This window comes from Ranitomeya imitator, chromosome 2, assembly GCF_032444005.1.
Source record: "Ranitomeya imitator isolate aRanImi1 chromosome 2, aRanImi1.pri, whole genome shotgun sequence".
Taxonomy (NCBI): Eukaryota; Metazoa; Chordata; class Amphibia; order Anura; family Dendrobatidae; genus Ranitomeya; species Ranitomeya imitator.
This window is the reverse complement of record NC_091283.1, coordinates 188,932,408-188,949,606: the sequence shown is the minus strand read 5'-3', so window position 1 is coordinate 188,949,606 and position 17,199 is coordinate 188,932,408. Positions and strand designations below refer to the sequence as shown.

At 45.8% G+C, this 17,199-nt stretch overlaps 1 protein-coding gene across 7 annotated transcripts in view; it reads left to right on the top strand.

Annotated features, from left to right (window-relative positions):
• Positions 1–470: 470 nt before the first annotated feature.
• Positions 471–17,199, top strand: part of HUWE1 (HECT, UBA and WWE domain containing E3 ubiquitin protein ligase 1) — a 114,017-nt gene continuing 97,288 nt past the window's right edge. For 4 of the 7 annotated variants that reach the window (XM_069748371.1, XM_069748369.1, XM_069748370.1 and 1 more), the window contains exon 1: positions 616–725. The gene's annotated coding sequence lies outside the window, so the exon portion shown is untranslated. Of the gene's footprint in view, positions 726–17,199 lie in introns of all 7 variants that reach the window. The other 3 variants (XM_069748374.1, XM_069748368.1, XM_069748372.1) reach the window with 2 other exon arrangements.

Genomic DNA, 17,199 nt, shown 5'->3' with positions numbered 1-17,199 from the left:
CCCCCACCTCCCCGCACCTCACAATGGGGCAGCGGATGCGCCGGAGAAATGCCCGTTGTGCGGCGCATCAAACGCTAGCGTTGGAATCTCGGCCCGACGCATTGTGAAGGGAAGATTCCGACGCTAGTGTGAAAGTAGCCTAAGAAGCATTTTCCTTGTTTGCTGGCGGCGGTGTCTGCGCAGCACTTTTATTTTTCTTGGCGCTGTCATCACTCTCATTATGATGGTCTGCTGTTACCAAGGTTACCGGCCACTGCTGCATCCTCTCCAGGGCAAGCTCAGCCTATCGGTAACCCTTTACTTTACAGATTTAACCATACACACATATATATATTTATTGACATCCTGCAGGGCTGTGACCGCCTATAGAGCGCCATAGGTGCGCAGCCGCCGCTCACGTCGAGTCCTGTCAGCAGCACATAGCGCGAGATTTCCGGCCGCTCCGAGACTTGCCGACGCTCCCTCCTCCACTCGCTGCGGACGTTTTCGCGAGATCTGGGCTCAGAGCGCGCTCACAGGAGAAGGAGGCGGAGCAGTGAAGAGGAGGGAAATCTCGCGAGATCCCAGCGCAGGAGCAGACGGAGGGGGCGGGAGCAGCGCAGTCTCGCGAGACCAGGCGGCCGCGGCTCTTGCGCTCAGGGCTCCGGCAGTCAGTAGGGGGCTTCGGCTTGGTTTAAGATGGCGGAGGCGGCGGGAGCTCGGAAGTGAAGCTGCTGACCGACCAGGTAAACGGCCCCGCGGAGGGCGGGAGTGGCGGCGGGGATGTGAAGCCCGGGCAGCTGACACACGGAGGCGGCCTCAGCAGCACTGGCGGCCCGCGGCCCCTCCTCCTGTCACCCGGGAAGCGGCTTCCCTCAGTCGGGGCTCGGCCTGTACTGCGTCGCTCCCTCATTTCCCCCTTTCCTGGGGCCTCTCCTTCCGCGTTTTCCGGCCGGAGCCGCCTGACACCCGCTAGGCCCCGGCCTGCTCTCCCCACACGGCCGTGTGCTCCCCTCACAGCGCCCCCGCCTGACCATGACCCAGCTCTTTTCTGCCGGTGACTGCCGGGCGTCACGTGATCCGCTCCGGGCACCGCCGGACTCTTAAAGCGACAGCCACCCCAAAAGTCAGATTCAGCCCGCTATTGTTCCCTGGTAGCAGCCAATTCACACTATTATTTTTTTTTAAGGGGAATTTATAACATCTCACTTCCATGATCACTAATTTATTCCCTATATACCTGCCTAGATATTGTTTTGGTGGAGTTCTCCTTTAACCACTGGTCACACATGCACGCTCCTTCCTGCTGAGCCTGCGCTTTGTGTAAAGTTCATCTTTAATGCTCTTAAAGGGGTGGTGGTCCAGTGAAATCAGACGAACACCTTTTCCGCTCCATTCATTCTCTGAGGCCAGCTCTCACTGGACAACTCCTTTTTTTATTTTTTTTTTAAAACTTCATTTAACTTTATTTACACAAACTTGAACACAGTCCCCCCAGCAGTAGTGTTATTGACATGCTTATGACTTTGATTGTCGGTTTACCTGTGTGGCGCTGCTGTACATGTGTGAGATATACATTGGCTCATGGTTAGGCACCTGCTAGACCACCTGTCTTGGCAAATCTATTGTTTTGGGGGATCTCAAGTTTTGGCATGTACCACACGTAAAATAAGCTTTTAATTTCTTGCAGGATGCAATGATATATTGCAGGGTGAGCCACACTGCTATATTTGGGGTGTCTAACTTGTAAGCCCCCCATACACATCACATGGCTGTCGGCAGGCATCCTTGTGTTCTCAGATACTCCTCTTGTCTCTGTGCCCAACAAAAAAAAGTGGCGGTTATATTGAACAGTCCGGATCATCAGATCCTTCTCTCTTCCCCAATGTGATCGATTAGGGGACAGATGTTCCTCCCATTCCCTCTGCCATCGACGGGATCGGCCGACTTGCACCAGTGCCTGTAGTAGCCATTAATAAACGTGGGCCGATATGTTCAGCGATCAGGGTACAGCTGCTGTCGGGCAGAATTCCTCTCCCGGAAATTTCAGACAATTCAGTGCTTTGGTATTGTTCCCTATTTGAGCCTCCATATGAGGGAACTACAGCTCCGCAGTGGGAAGTTAGCCCAGTAATAAAAGCGTTTTTTTTCACAAACTTTGCTTATTTCAAGACACATAGAGATTTATATTAGCTAGCTGGAGGTTTGGCGCCATATTTTGGCTATTAATGACTAAATATAGGGAAAACAAATTAGCATAATCCCTATTTTAAAGGCGTTGTCTCACTTTTAAAATGTGGCTCAGGACAACCGATTGATTTTCCCCCCTCCGGATACTGATCTGGAAATTAGTGGGACCAGCTGCCAATCTTATGTGAATGGGGACCTGTCAAATCTGTCTGTTTGGGAGGATTGGGCATGCTGAATATTTTTGAAGCCCAACCCTTATTTTGTAAGTGACTGAAAGCGACTTCTCTTCGCATAGGAAGCACATTGACGCTCGGACCGAGCCTGCAGCTGTATAAGGGTATGTGCACACGATGCAGATTTTGCTGCGGATTCGCAGCAGTTTTCCATGCGGTGTACAGTACAATGTAAACCTATGGGAAACCAAAACCACTGTGCCTATGCTGCAGAAAAAACGCGCGGAAACACAGCGTTTTATTTTCCGCAGCATGTCAATTCTGTGTGCGGAATCGGCAGCGGTTTTACATCTGCTCCAATAGAAAACTGCAGATGTAAATCCGCAGCGGAATCCGCAATAGAAGACGCGATAAATCCGCAATAAAAACCGCAGCGGTTTTTCAATGCGGATTTATCAATTCCGCTGTGGAAAAATCCGCAGTGGACCATTCTACGTGTGCACATAGCCTAAGGAAGCCATCCGACAGTGATTGAGCCCCAGCAATAAGGACTGAAGATTTCCAGCTCTGCAATAACACCACTTAGGCTGGGTTCACACTGCGTTGTGTGAACCCGTTTAACGGACTACGTTACACCGCGGCATAACGCGGTGTAACGTAGTCCGTTAACGACGCCATTACAAGCAATGGCGAGCGCATCGCTAGCGCACGCCCACTATGGGCGTGCGCTAGCGATGTGCCGCCATTGAGTGCCGGACCCGAGACGCCGCCTGCAGCGTTTCCGGGTCCGTCACTGCTAGCTCGCCGCTAGCGCAGATGGAGCTAGCAGAAGCTCCATCTGCGCTAGCGCTGTGCAAGTGCCGGCACTTGCGTTAGTGCAGTCCGTTTAACGGATATGTTGAACGGACTGCACTAACGTAGTGTGAACCTAGCCTTACGCTCTATACCTTCTCTCCAAGAACTGACACTCCATCTGAAGATCTTTTGAGGATAGCTGCTAACAATTTTAAGTGGATTGGTGGTCATCTTCAGCTGCTGGTTTAAAGTGAACTTGTCATGTTATAAATGGTCTCTGATCTGCGTTTGTGGGATGATATATGGCTGATCAGACTTGAGGACCTTATTTTGTGGGAAATATTTTAGTAAGACTTGTATTTTATTCATTGCCATCCCTGTTGTTTATTGAAGAGTCCAGTGGGCGGTCTTACTCATTGATTGACAGTAAGCTGGATCTGCACAGCGCCATGCATTTAGTGGACACTTCTGGGTACTGCAGCTCCGCTCCTAATCAAATCAGACATCAGTGTAATGGAAAACCCCTTCAAGTCTTGGCCATATTTGTTGCATTCATGGTTTTGGTTTCCTTTCCAGGAGAAGACAAGCCATGACCTTCCCACCACTGTCATAAGTGATGACATGAATAATAACAGTGGGAGGTTTTTTTTTTTTTTAGTTGACTTTTAGAAGTCACGGCCACATGTAGCCTGATGTGACCCTGAGAAATAACCGAATTTCACAAGTGGCAGTCCTCACATGGGAGATAAATGCAGTTATTCCTGCTCGGAGGGTGTGCGGAGAGGAAGGCATCCTGCCAGTGTATGGGAGGCATCCACCCGCCTTACTGCATTTAAAGGGATTTTTCCATAAATCAAGTTATCACATATCCTTTGGACAGGTGATAACCACTTGTTTGATGCGATTGTGAGAGCTGGGACTTTGAAGTCGTACATCGCTGCTCCATTCTTTCTTACACAGCAAGCAACTGTATAGTATAACGGGGGGGGGGACGGTGGTCGGGTCTCAGCAGTCAGACCCCCAGTGATCTAGTATAGAGTTGAGCAAAAACATTCCAAGACCCTGGTCCGGTGGCTGCATTTATAGTTTATGGCAGGGGTCCCCAACTCGTGTCCTCAAGGCCCACCAACATGTCATGTTTTCAGGATTTCCTTAGTCCTGCCCAGGTAATAATTGCATCACCTGTGCAATGCAAAGGAAATCCTGAAAACATGACCTGTTGGTGGGCCTTGAGGACTGGAGTTGGGGACCCCTGGTTTATGGAGCCGGACCACACCCACACGAAACAGGACCCCTTCTGATTAGTAGGCCTGGAACTATGTCATCGACTTGGCGTGATGTCTGTGACATTGCCCCGGGTCTAGTAGTCTGAAGATGTGCAGGTAGGACAGTCGCAGGGTATAGTACAATTTTACAGTAAGGTCAATTATTAAAGTCCTATGTCACTAGGCTTTGTATCTCTAATCGGTGGGCGGCTGATTGCTGGAAGACCCCAATAGAGATGGTCTTAAAATGGTCACGACATTGCATTAGATAAGCAACTTTATGTAATACTTTGTTCTTACAGTGGCGGCACTGCATGACAAGTGACCACCTGCTTCTGAATTCTCCACGGATATATGTAATATTTTATTTTTTTGTGCACCTGCATTCATTTTTCATACTGCCGTCCCGTCTATAGAGTTGTGAAGAGTTCTGGGGTATCGTGTGACATTGAGCCCGGACGCTGATGGCCCTGCCTAGTTATCGGCACTAAGTACTGCTTTTTCGCTTGTAAACAGAGACATCTGATACTACCTACAAGTTATCGGATTGTGCTGACCGGTCAGTGCATGTCATTAGTACAACCTATGCGCTGTTATTATTTTGGCAGATGGTATTAAAATAAGTAACACTAATTGAACTCGCAACCCTTTAAATATGGGTGGGAAGCAATCTGCTGTGGATTACCTGACACACTTAGAACAGAGCGCAGGCAGAAGTGATTGATCAAGCCTGACCTGTATAGATAATTATTGGGTGTGAGGAGCAGTGTTGCTTTGGCGGCATTGTACATCTCCCATAGTTGGCTGCTAATATTAGGAACCGTCGCGTTCAGTCCAGCGAAGTCTTTCAGCCCTGCGCATCAAGGAGTTTACACCAGAATTATGTCGTAAAACGCAATAAAATGTTTCAAAATATTTGTGAGCCAAATTTTTCCAACTTTATTTATTTATTTTTTAAATACACCAGTCCCGGACAACTTTCCCAAATGGGACTGCAGTGGGATGAAGCATGGTGGAGCCTGCCTAGCAAGTTTGTCATGATTTTATTATCTTTATAGTAGTCATGTATTTTTCTTCCTCTTGGTCTGGTTCCATACGCCTGTGCTCAGATTGAAATATCGGGGCCAATGGTCGGTCGGACCTACAGTTACTGTCTGAACCCATACGTATAGGCTCTGTTGGGATTCTCGGGTGCCAGAAGCGGGTGATCATGTGCCTGCAAGTATGCAAATTGTGACTGCAGGCTTGAACTTGTTAAAGGGGCTCACCGCTGTGGACAATGAATACTTGGTAGAAAGGGCCTGGACAATAAACTGATCTTTGACCCCCTGCAATCCAATGTAATCTGCTGACAGCACCCCCATAGGGGAAATTATGTGAATTGACATTGTGAATTTCTTCAATGGGACAGGTCCTCCGGCGTGAGAGGCAGTCTTTACCAATAATATCTACTCTGGCTGTGAGATGAGGATCCTGAAAAGGACCCCCCACCACAATGTTACCAATATATTAATGGGTTGTTGAAGCTGGGTCACCCTTTTAATTGGGAAAAATGGGATGCTGTGTCCCCTAAAGGAATCTCTTGGCCTGGGAAGGTGGGGATTAGAAGATATATTGCTCATATCACTCTGAGATTTGCTTGTTTTTTTTTCTTTCTGATCTGGGTATAATAAAATGCAATCTCTATTTTCCCACTCTATTCTGAACATACTGGAAAAAGTAGAGAGGCGAAAAGTGATAAATAAAACCAGGACGTTCTAAAATGGGGATAACATGTATTAATTTAGACCAAACTCTCCCGAAAACTTAAAGATGGCTTGATTTTGATGACTTATTCTTAAAATCATCCATGTCAAAAGTGTTGGCCGCCACCCCTCCCCTCCCAGTGATCAGTTGTTTGCAGGTACTGCGGTGGACAGAGCCATAACAGCACAACGCCATGCACGGTACAGTGGCAGTTCTCCGATGCTCAGCTCCCGCTCTCTTGGAATGGCCAGAACGCATTGCATGGAGCAACTTTGTGTTTTCCAAGAAAACTCATATGTTTATTAATCAAATGAATTGAAAATCTAGTCCAGACATTGACAAGGTTCGAAAAAAAGATTTTTATTTGAAGTAATAATTTTCTCCTTCAAATTTTGCTTTTGTCAAAGAATGCTCCCTTTGCAGCAGTTACAGCCTTGCAGACCTTTGGCATTCTAGCAGTTAATTTGCTGAGGTAATCTGGAGAAATGTCACCCCATGCTTCCAGAAGCCCCTCCACAAGTTGGTTTGGCTTGATGGGCACTTTTTGCACCATACAGTCAAGCTGCTCCCACAACAGCTCAATAGGGCTGAGATTTGGTGACTGTGCTGGCCTCTCCATTACTGATGGAATACCAGCTGCCTGTTTCTTCCATAAATACTTCTTGAATAATTTGGCGGTGTGCTTTGGGTCATTGTCCTGTTGTAGGATGAAATTGGCTCCAATCAAGCGCTGTCCACAGGGTATGGCACGGCGCTGCAAAATGGAGTGATAGGCTTCCTTATTCAATATCCCTTTTACCTTCTACAAATCTCCCACTTTACCAGCACCAAAGCAGCCCCAGACCATCACATTACCTCCACCATGCTTGACAGATGGCGTCAGACAATCTTCCAGCATTTATTCAGTTGTTCTGCGTCTCACAGATGTTCTTCTGTGTGATCCAAATGCCTCAAACTTGGATTTGTCTGTCCATAACACTTTTTTCCAATTTTCTTTTGTCCAATGTCTGTGTTCTTTTGCCCATATTAATCTTTTCCTTTTATTAGCCAGTCTCAGATATGGCTTTTTCTTTGCCACTCTGCCCTGGAGGCCAGCATCCTGTACTCACCTCTTCACTGTAGACATTGACACTGGTGTTTTGCGTGTACTATTTAATGAAGCTGCCGGTTGGGGACCTGTGAGGCATCGATTTCACCAACTACAGACTCTAATGTACTTGTCTTGTTGCTCAGTTGTGCAGCGGGGCCTCCCACTTCTCTTTCTACTTTGGTTAGAGCCTGTTTGTGCTCGCCTCTGAAGGGAGTAGTACACACCGTTGTAGGAAATCTTCAGTTTCTTGGCAATTTGTCGCAGGAATAGCATTAATTTCTAAGAACAAGAATAGTCTTTAGAGTTTCACATGAAAGTTCTTTTTTCTGGCCATTTTGAGAGTTTAATGGAACCAACAAATGTAATGCTCCTGATTCTCAACTAGCTCAAAGGTCAGGTTTCTAGGTTCTCTAATCAGCCAAAATGTTTTCAGCTGTGCTAACATACTTGCACAAGGGTTTTCAAGGGTATTCTAACCATCCATTAGCCTTCTTAAGAACACTGGAGTGATGGTTGTTGGAAATGGGCCTCTATACACCTATGAAGATATTGCATTACAAACCAGATGTTTTCAGCTAAAAGTCATTTACCACATTAACAATGTATGGAGTGTATTTCTGGATCATTTGTTAGCTTCATTGGAAAAAATTGAGCTTTTCTTAATAAGGAAATTTCTAAGTGACCCTAAACTTTTACACGGTAGTGTAGGAAATCAATATCCTAAACCCCATTTAAATAGAATGCTTATTTAAAGGGCTATGCCCAAAAATGGTTATCCCCGTACCTCCAGAATATGCCTGCTATGACTTTTGAGTGTCTGCAATCAGCTGATCTGTCGGCCTTCCTCAAAGGGCATAAGTGTTCGTTTTATAAGAAGGTGCCTGACCAGGATGCGCCTGTATGTTACGTCTAGTTGGTTTTGTCTCCTGATGCTCGGCTTTCTGGCTCTTTTAAAGTTTTATATTTAGCCCATCCCTGATTACATTTATTTGACATGAAGGCTAATTAGCACTTAAAATAATTTCTGTCATTCTTTTTCTGCTGAAATTCACACTAAATTGCACGTGGATTTGCCACCCTGTAGTGTTAGAACCTTTGCTGTAGGCTGCTGGTTATAATGGAGAGTTGCCCAGTATCACTGGACGTTGGAAGGTTGGCAAAGGCAGTTATTTTGCATATATTCACAATAATCAGCCGGCTCTTGATTGTATAAAATGGTGCTAAAGCCAAGGATAAAATTCACCATAGTTCCCTCCAGTTGTATCCTTGCACAGTCCACGTCAGACTAGGATCGGTCCAGTGAGCAGACTGCTGGAAACCTCATTTACAGCCTCATGTGTTTGAGTCGGGCATTGCAACCCCTTATACAGACTATGAAATATGCTCTTGTGAACCCATCGGCTTCATAATGGTTGTGATGTGGCCCTAATGCGGATTACTGGAACTAGATCGTAATATAATGAGGCGCTAGTGCCCAGGTTGAAAGTGTTAATGCTAGTTATGCGTGAAGCGATGGGTGTGTAGTGTCTCTGCTATTTAATCCAAGCCGTTTCCTGCTCAATAAAACACTGAAATGCTTTTTTTTTTAAAATTAGTTGCAAGGCCTGATGATCAAGGCAAAGCCTGTATGGTGGCACACAGTTCTGTCTTATAGGGCTATGTCGCGCAGGGCTTTAAAGTCAGTATAAATTGGACCGACTACTAGAATATATAATCAATTGGGTACAGTAGTGCAATGCAGAATGTGCTCTAAATGCTTTCATAAGAATTAGGCAGAGTTATGGAATGTCCTATAAATGCCTGTTCTGTTCCTGATCTAATGATCTCGGCTTTTAGTTGAGATGAATCTGTGCTGCACTTTATGCACATGCTCAGTAGTGACCAGGGCTGTGGAGTCGGGGGAAGTTGAGGAGCCGCAGGTTTGGCTTACCAACTTCACAGCTCTGATGTCGCAGTGTGGTGCCTCCATGCCATTCTTAACTACCGTATTTAAGGAATGGACGGGCTTTCTGGTTTCCGGGCGGGCAGGATGTGCACACTTGATTAACAGGTGGGAACAGCAGGGCTGTGTTGAGTCGGAGCCTATTTTGGTGGAGTCGGTGTCATGGAAATTGAGAAATCGGAGGTTCGGCTTACCAACTCCACAGCCCTGGGGACCAGCGGCATGGTATCACTGCATCTACCGCGTCTTTAGGGTATGTGCACACGCTGCGGATTCGCAGCAGTTTTCCATGCGTTTACAGTACCATGTAAACCTATGGAAAACAAAATCCGCAGTGCACATGCTGCGGGGAAAAAAAAACGCGTGGAAACGTAGTGTTGTTTATTCCGCAGCATGTCAATTCTTTGTGTGGATTCCGCAACGGTTTACACCTGCTCCATAATAGGAATCCGCAGGTATAAAACCGCAGGTGAAATGTGCACAAAAACCGCAAAAAAAAAAAAAAACAACCCGCAGTAAGGCTGGTTTCACATTTGCGTTTTTTTTGCCGCTGCGTTTTAGTGCAAAAAACGCATGCGTTTTTCCCCTGTACTTAACATTAAAAACGCATACATTTTTTGCATGCGTTTTAACGACGCATGCGTCGTTTCTATGCTTGCATTTTGTTGCAGAAATGCAACATGTAGTAATTTCTAGAGGCGCTTTTTTGCCGCAAAAAAACGGATTGCTGTCTATGTAAACGAACGCGTTTTTAAGCACATGCATTTGCTTGCGTTTTTAAACGCATGCGTTTCAATAGAAAAAAAACAAGAAAACACACTGATAAGCCACCCCCCACCATAAAGGTGATAAAGGGATCCAAACCCTAACCCTAGGGACCCTAACCCTAGGGATCCAAACCCTAACCCTAGGGACCCTGACCCTAGGGATCCAAACCCTAACCCTAGGGACCCTAACCCTAGGGATCCAAACCCTAACCCTAGGGACCCTAACCCTAGGGATCCAAACCCTAACCCTAGGGACCCTAACCCTAGGGATCCAAACCCTAACCCTAGGGACCCTAACCCTAGGGATCCAAACCCTAACCCTAGGGACCCTAACCCTAGGGATCCAAACCCTAACCCTAGGGACCCTAACCCTAGGGATCCAAACCCTAACCCTAGGGACCCTAACCCTAGGGATCCAAACCCTAACCCTAGGGACCCTAACCCTAGGGATCCAAACCCTAACCCTAGGGACCCTAACCCTAGGGATCCAAACCCTAACCCTAGGGACCCTAACCCTAGGGATCCAAACCCTAACCCTAGGGACCCTAACCCTAGGGATCCAAACCCTAACCCTAGGGACCCTAACCCTAGGGATCCAAACCCTAACCCTAGGGACCCTAACCCTAGGGATCCAAACCCTAACCCTAGGTACCCTAACCCTAGGGACCCTAACCCTAACCCTAGGGACCCTAACCCTAGGGACCCTAACCCTAGGGACCCTAACCCTAGGGACCCTAACCCTAGGGACCCTAACCCTAGGGACCCTAACCCTAGGGATCCAAACCCTAACCCTAGGGACCCTAACCCTAGGGACCCTAACCCTAGGGACCCTAACCCTAGGGACCCTAACCCTAGGGACCCTAACCCTAGGGATCCAAACCCTAACCCTAGGGACCCTAACCCTAGGGATCCAAACCCTAACCCTAGGGACCCTAACCCTAGGGATCCAAACCCTAACCCTAGGGACCCTAACCCTAGGGATCCAAACCCTAACCCTAGGGACCCTAACCCTAGGGAACCTAGGGATCCTAACCCTAGCTATTTCTGTTTATAGTGGGTTTTCTAGTTGATTTTGATGATTGGCAGCTGTCACACACTTCTCATCATGCGTTTCAAAAACGCAAACGCAGGAAAAACGCGTCAAAACGCTGCGTTTTTTTACCACATGCAAAAACGCATGCGTCTAAAAACGCAGCGTTTGCACGCGTTTACATGCATTTTTTTCACCACCTGCGTTTGCGTTTTAAACGCTGCGTTTTTAAACGCAAATGTGAAACTAGCCTAATTCCGCAGGAAATCCGCAGTGCGGATTTACCAAACTCAGTCCGGAAAAAACTGCAGAGTAATCCGCAGCATATGCACATAGCCTAATGCAACTGTAGCTTCTGAGTGCAGGATCCCGCAATCCGTGCAGTTTCTGTACTTTTCTAGGAAACCGTCTCTGATAGACTGCATTGATGGCCAATAACCTAGCCAGCCAGCTATGCACTGTAAAATTTTTAAAAAAATCCATCCATTCTTAATTTTTAATTTGCAGAGATTTTTTTCCCCACATACCGTATATACTCGAGTATAAGCCGAGATTTTCAGCCCATTTTTTGGGGGGTTGAAAGTCCCCCTCTCGACTTATACTCGAGTCATACTCGGGGGTCGGCAGGGGAGGGGAGTCAAATACCCACCTACACCTAGTCCCTGCAGGTCCCTCGTTCTCCCGGGGCGGCAGCTTCTACCTGTACTGAGCGGTCACATGGTACCGCTCATTACAGTAATGAATATGGACCCCACTCCCATAGGGGTGGAGCCGCATATTCATTACTGTAATGAGCGGTAACGGTGACCGCTCAGTACAGGAGAAAGCTGTGGCGCTGGAGAACCAGGGACCGCGCCAGGAGCATGTGAGTATAATGGGGAGGAGGAGAGCTGCGCGATATTCACCTGCTCCTCGTTCCGGGCGCCGCTCTGTCTTCAACGTCTTCTGCAGTGACGCTCAGGCAGAGGGTGCGGTGACGTGGTTAGTGCGCGCCCTCTGCCTGAATGTCAGTGTTGAAGACTGAGCGGCGCCCGGAACGAGGAGAGGTGAATATTGAAAGTGCCGGGGGCCTGAGCAACGAGAGGTGAGTATGTGATTTTTCTTTTACTTTTTTTTTTTTTTTTTTAATCGCAGCAACAGCATATGGGGCAAATGTCTACATGGAGCATCTTATGGGGCCATATTCAACGTTTGTACAGCATTGTATGGGGCAACTATCTTTATCCCCTATCTGACCTCGGACGGGATAGTACGTCCGAGGTCAGATCCCCTGCTTTGATGCAGGGCTCCGCGGTGAGCCCGCATCAAAGCCGGGACATGTCAGCTGTTTTGAACAGCTGACATGTGCCCGTAATAGGCGCGGGCAGAATCGCGATCTGCCCGCACCTATTAACTAGTTAAATGCCGCTGTCAAACGCAGACAGCGGCATTTAACTACCGCTTCCGTCCGGGCGGCCGGAAATGACGTCATCGCCGACCCCCGTCACATGATCGGGGGTCGGCGATGCGTCAGGATGGTAACCATAGAGGTCCTAGAGACCTCTATGGTTACTGATGACCCGTGGCTGTGAGCGCCACCCTGTGGTCGGCGCTCACAGCACACCTGATTTTCTGCTACATAGCAGCGAACAGCAGATCGCTGCTATGTAGCAGAGCCGATCGTGCTGTGCCTGCTTCTAGCCTCCCATGGAGGCTATTGAAGCATGGCAAAAGTTAAAAAAAAAAAAAAAAAAAAAAAAAAAGTTAAAATGTGAAAAAAAAAAAAAATATAAAAGTTGAAATCACCCCCCTTTCGCCCCAATCAAAATAAATCAATTAAAAAAAAATCAAATCTACACACATTTGGTATCGCCGCGCTTAGAATCGCCCGATCTATCAATTAAAAAAAAGCATTAACCTGATCATTAAATGGCGTAGCGAGAGAAAAAATTTGAAACGCCAGAATTACGTTTTTTAGGTCGCCGCGACATTGCATTAAAATGCAATAACGGGCGATCAAAAGAACGTATCTGCACCAAAATGCTATCATTAAAAACGCCAGCTCGGCACGCAAAAAATAAGCCCTCAACCGACCCAAGATCACGAAAAATGGAGACGCTACGAGTATCGGAAAATGGCGCAAATTTTTTTTTTTTTTTTTTTTTTTTTTTTTTTAGCAAAGTTTGGATTTTTTTTTTTCACCACTTAGATAAAAAATAACTTAGACATATTTGGTGTCTATGAACTCGTACTGACCTGGAGAATCATAATGGCAGGTCAGTTTTAGCATTTAGTGAACCTAGCAAAAAAGCCAAACAAAAAACTAGTGTGGGATTGCACTTTTTTTGCAATTTCACCGCACTTGGAATTTTTTTCCTGTTTTCTAGTACACGACATGCTAAAACCAATGATGTCGTTCAAAAGTACAACTCGTCCCGCAAAAAATAAGCCCTCACATGGCCAAATTGACGGAAAAATAAAAAAGTTATGGCTCTGGGAAGGAGGGGTGAAAAACGAACACGGAAAAACGAAAAATCCCAAGGTCATGAAGGGGTTATGGAGCATCTTATGAGGCCATAATCAACATTTGTGCAGCATTATATGGAGCATCTTATGGGGCCATTATTAACCTTTATGCAGGATTATATGGGGCATATTTTAATATGGAGCATCTTATAGGGCCATCATGAACTGTATGGAGCATTATATGGGGCTCCTGATTGAATATGGATATTCAAAAACACTTAACCTACTGATGTCTCAATTAATTTTACTTTTATTGGTATCTATTTTTCTTTTGAAATTTACCGGTAGCTGCTGCATTTCCCACCCTAGGCTTATGCTCGAGTCATTAAAGTTTTCCCAGTTTTTTGTGTGGCAAAATTAGGGGGGTCGGCTTATACTCGAGTATATACGGTACTTTGCTGTAAAATTGCATTCAGTGCAGTATTTATCCATATATGAAGCATAAAGGTGTTCTTGCCACTTTTCCTGACTTTTTTTAATAATAATAATTTTTTATAATTTTTTATTTATATAGCGCCAACATATTCCGCAGCGCTTTACAAATTATAGAGGGGACTTGCACAGACAATAGACCTTACAGCATAACAGAAATACAGTTCAAAACAGATACCAGGAGGAATGAGGGCCCAGCTCGCAAGCTTACAAACTATGAGGAAAAGGGGAGACACGAGAGGTGGATGTTTTTTTAATATGAATATTGTCCAATTATCACATTTCCATCCCAGTATTGAGAGCATCGTTCTGAATGGCTGCAGCGGGTAAAACACTGAGGCATTGTGGATTCGGATGTCGCCTACTGCTGCCGGCCATGTTAATGTGTGACTGCACTGTGCATTAATTGGATTACTAGGCAGGAAGTCCTCTGCGTGATATAACATACCGGGGAGGGGATGCAGGGTCAGCAGCAGGCACATTTATCAATGTAATCTAATTTCGATGCAATGTTTGTACAGAGCGGTCAGACCACCGAGAAGAAATGCTGTGGTCACTGACATTACATGATCTGGTCATCTTTCCATTTAAATAAACAATTCCTATTGACGCCTTATGAGGAGTAATGGGGCGCTCCTACAGCTGAGGAGGAGTACTTGCCTAGTGCATGCTGGGAGTTGTAGTCTCACAGGTAGGATTTGCGTCCTTTGCTTGTTGCTCCTTGCTCCGTGCCAAGATAATTATTTGTACAGGTGCGAATGAGCAAATACAAGGAAGAGTCGTCTGCAGCATTTTATTCTGGTTGTAATGTGTAAAAGTGAAGGAATGTGATACCCCACGACTATCCAAGACTGACATGGTGCCTGATTAAACGGACTAACAGTGGAGGCCTCTCCATCGTCTGTAGGAAGCTTTAGGCTATGTGCACACGTTTAGTATTTGCAGCAGATTGTTATAGCTAAATTGGGGTTTTCCAAAGCTCCGAAAACCCCTGCTAATAAAAGTCATCCTATGCAAATGACCAAAAATTGTCAGGCTTGACAGTCATCAGTCACTTGAAGTTTTGTTTTTGCCAAATTAATTTTATACAAGGTTTATCAAAAGGCAAAAAAAACGTCTATAGTGTTTGTATGTGGACAAACTAAGAATGGAAAGGTAAAGCATTTTTAGATTGGGCAATAGGACTACAATTTCCATAGGCCTTTCAGAAATTGAAATCTGGGATGTTAGTTGCCATAGGCATTTGCTTCATTTCACTTTATTTTTACACTTAAGGAGTTAATCACTAATAATAATAAACCTATAAAGAAGCGTTTTTCTTTTTTTTTTTTTTCTGATGACCTGGGCTTATGATTACAGAAAAAACTGTCCCTGTCCATGTTGAAGGTGAAAATTTCAAATTTCAGCTTTTCCAATAGCATTGTCTTTGTTATAGAGGACCGAAAGTGGGCAATGTTTGCTCCTTATTCCCGCTGCTCCCCGTAGTATATTTATTTATTTTTTTAAATCTGCCATAAGGTCCCAGAGATATGGTCCCTTTTTATTTTGTGCTACTTCTTATGGTCTTTACCGGGGTGGGTGGATCACAAGATAATATGCAGTTCAGCCTAAAGACACACCCCTGAGGATCCTCCGAGCCATGCCCCCTTATAAAGACCATAAGAATTGGAACTAAATATAAAGGTCCAGTGTGGCAGATAAAAAAAAAAAACCCAAAAGTCATTATCTCAGTAAATTATAATACTTTATAACACCAGATTGAAAATGGATTACTTTATCGGGGGCTTCTTTTGCATCAATTACTGCATCCATGCAGCGTGTCATGGAGGCAATCAGCCTGTGGCACTGCTGAGGGGTTATGGAAGCCCAGGTTGCTTTGATAGCAGCTTTCAGCTCGTCTGCATTGTTGGGTCTGGTGTCTCATTTTCCTCTTGACAATACTCCATAGATTCTCTATGGAGTTAAGGTCAGGCGAGTTTGCTGCCAATCAAGCACAGTGATACTGTTGTTTTTACACCAGGTATTGGTACTTTTGGCAGTGTGGACAGGTGCCAAATCCTGCTGGAAAATGAAATTTCCATCTCCAAAAAGCTTGTCGGCAGAGGGAAGCATGAAGTGCGCTAAAATTTCCTGGTAGACGGCTGCGCTGACTTTGGTCTTGATAAAACACAGTGGACCTACACCAGCAGATGACATGGCTCCCCAAACCATCACTGATTGTGGAAACTTCACACTAGACCTCCAGCAGCTTGGATTGTGGCCTCTCCACTCTTCCTCCAGACTCTGGGACCTTGATTTACAAACGAAATGCAAAATTTACTTTCATCTGAAAATATCTTGGACCACAGACAACAGTCCAGTTCTTTCTCCTTGGCCCATTAATATGCTTGGATACAGCACTCTGAACAACCAGCTTCTTTAGCAATGGCTTTTTGTGGCTTACCCTCCTTGTGGAGTGTATCATTGATTGCCTTCTGGACATCTGTCGAGTCAGCAGTCTTCCCCATGATTGTGGAGCTACTGAAACAGACTAATGGAGTTTTATAAACGCTTAGGAAGCCTTTGCAGTTTTTTTTTTTTTTTTTTTTTTTTTACATCTAAAATTTACTGAGATAAAGACTTTTGGATTTTCATTGGCTGTAAGCCATAATCCTTAACATTAACAGATCACTGTGTGTAATGAATCTATATAATGAGTTTCACTTCTTGTATTGAAGAACTGAAATTAACTTTTTGATATTCTAATTTGGTGAGAAGCACTTGGGGGAGGGGGGGGATTCACACGTAGCGATGAGGTCAGATCACATTTTCGGTCTTGCCAAAATCAAGGTACAGCAATTGGCCACATTTGTTTTACTTACCGTATTTTCCGGACTATAAGATGCACCCCAAGATTTCAGAAGAAAAACGGTGGTCCATCTTTTTGAATTCCGTTTACCCTGGGGGGGATCGGCAGCGCTGGTGGAGTGGAGTCACAGGGGGCGTTTGGTGGTCCAGCGATGATATGACCCAGACTGGTTCAGCGGTTCAAGGGCTGTGCTGACGTTTTGTGAAAGCCCGGAGCCCCGGCACATCCATTACTGTGATGCCGTGGTCTCCAGGAAGTTCTTTCCCAAGGCTGCTGCTGCAGGTTCGGTGATGCGGGGGCTCCCGCTACATTTTGTGAAAGCCCGGAGTCCTCGCACTTCCATTGCCTCGATGCACATGTGCAGATTGAAATCTTGGCAATGAGATCTCTGTGCCGAGATCTCAATCGGTGCCTGCAGCGCCATTTTCCCGGAGTCC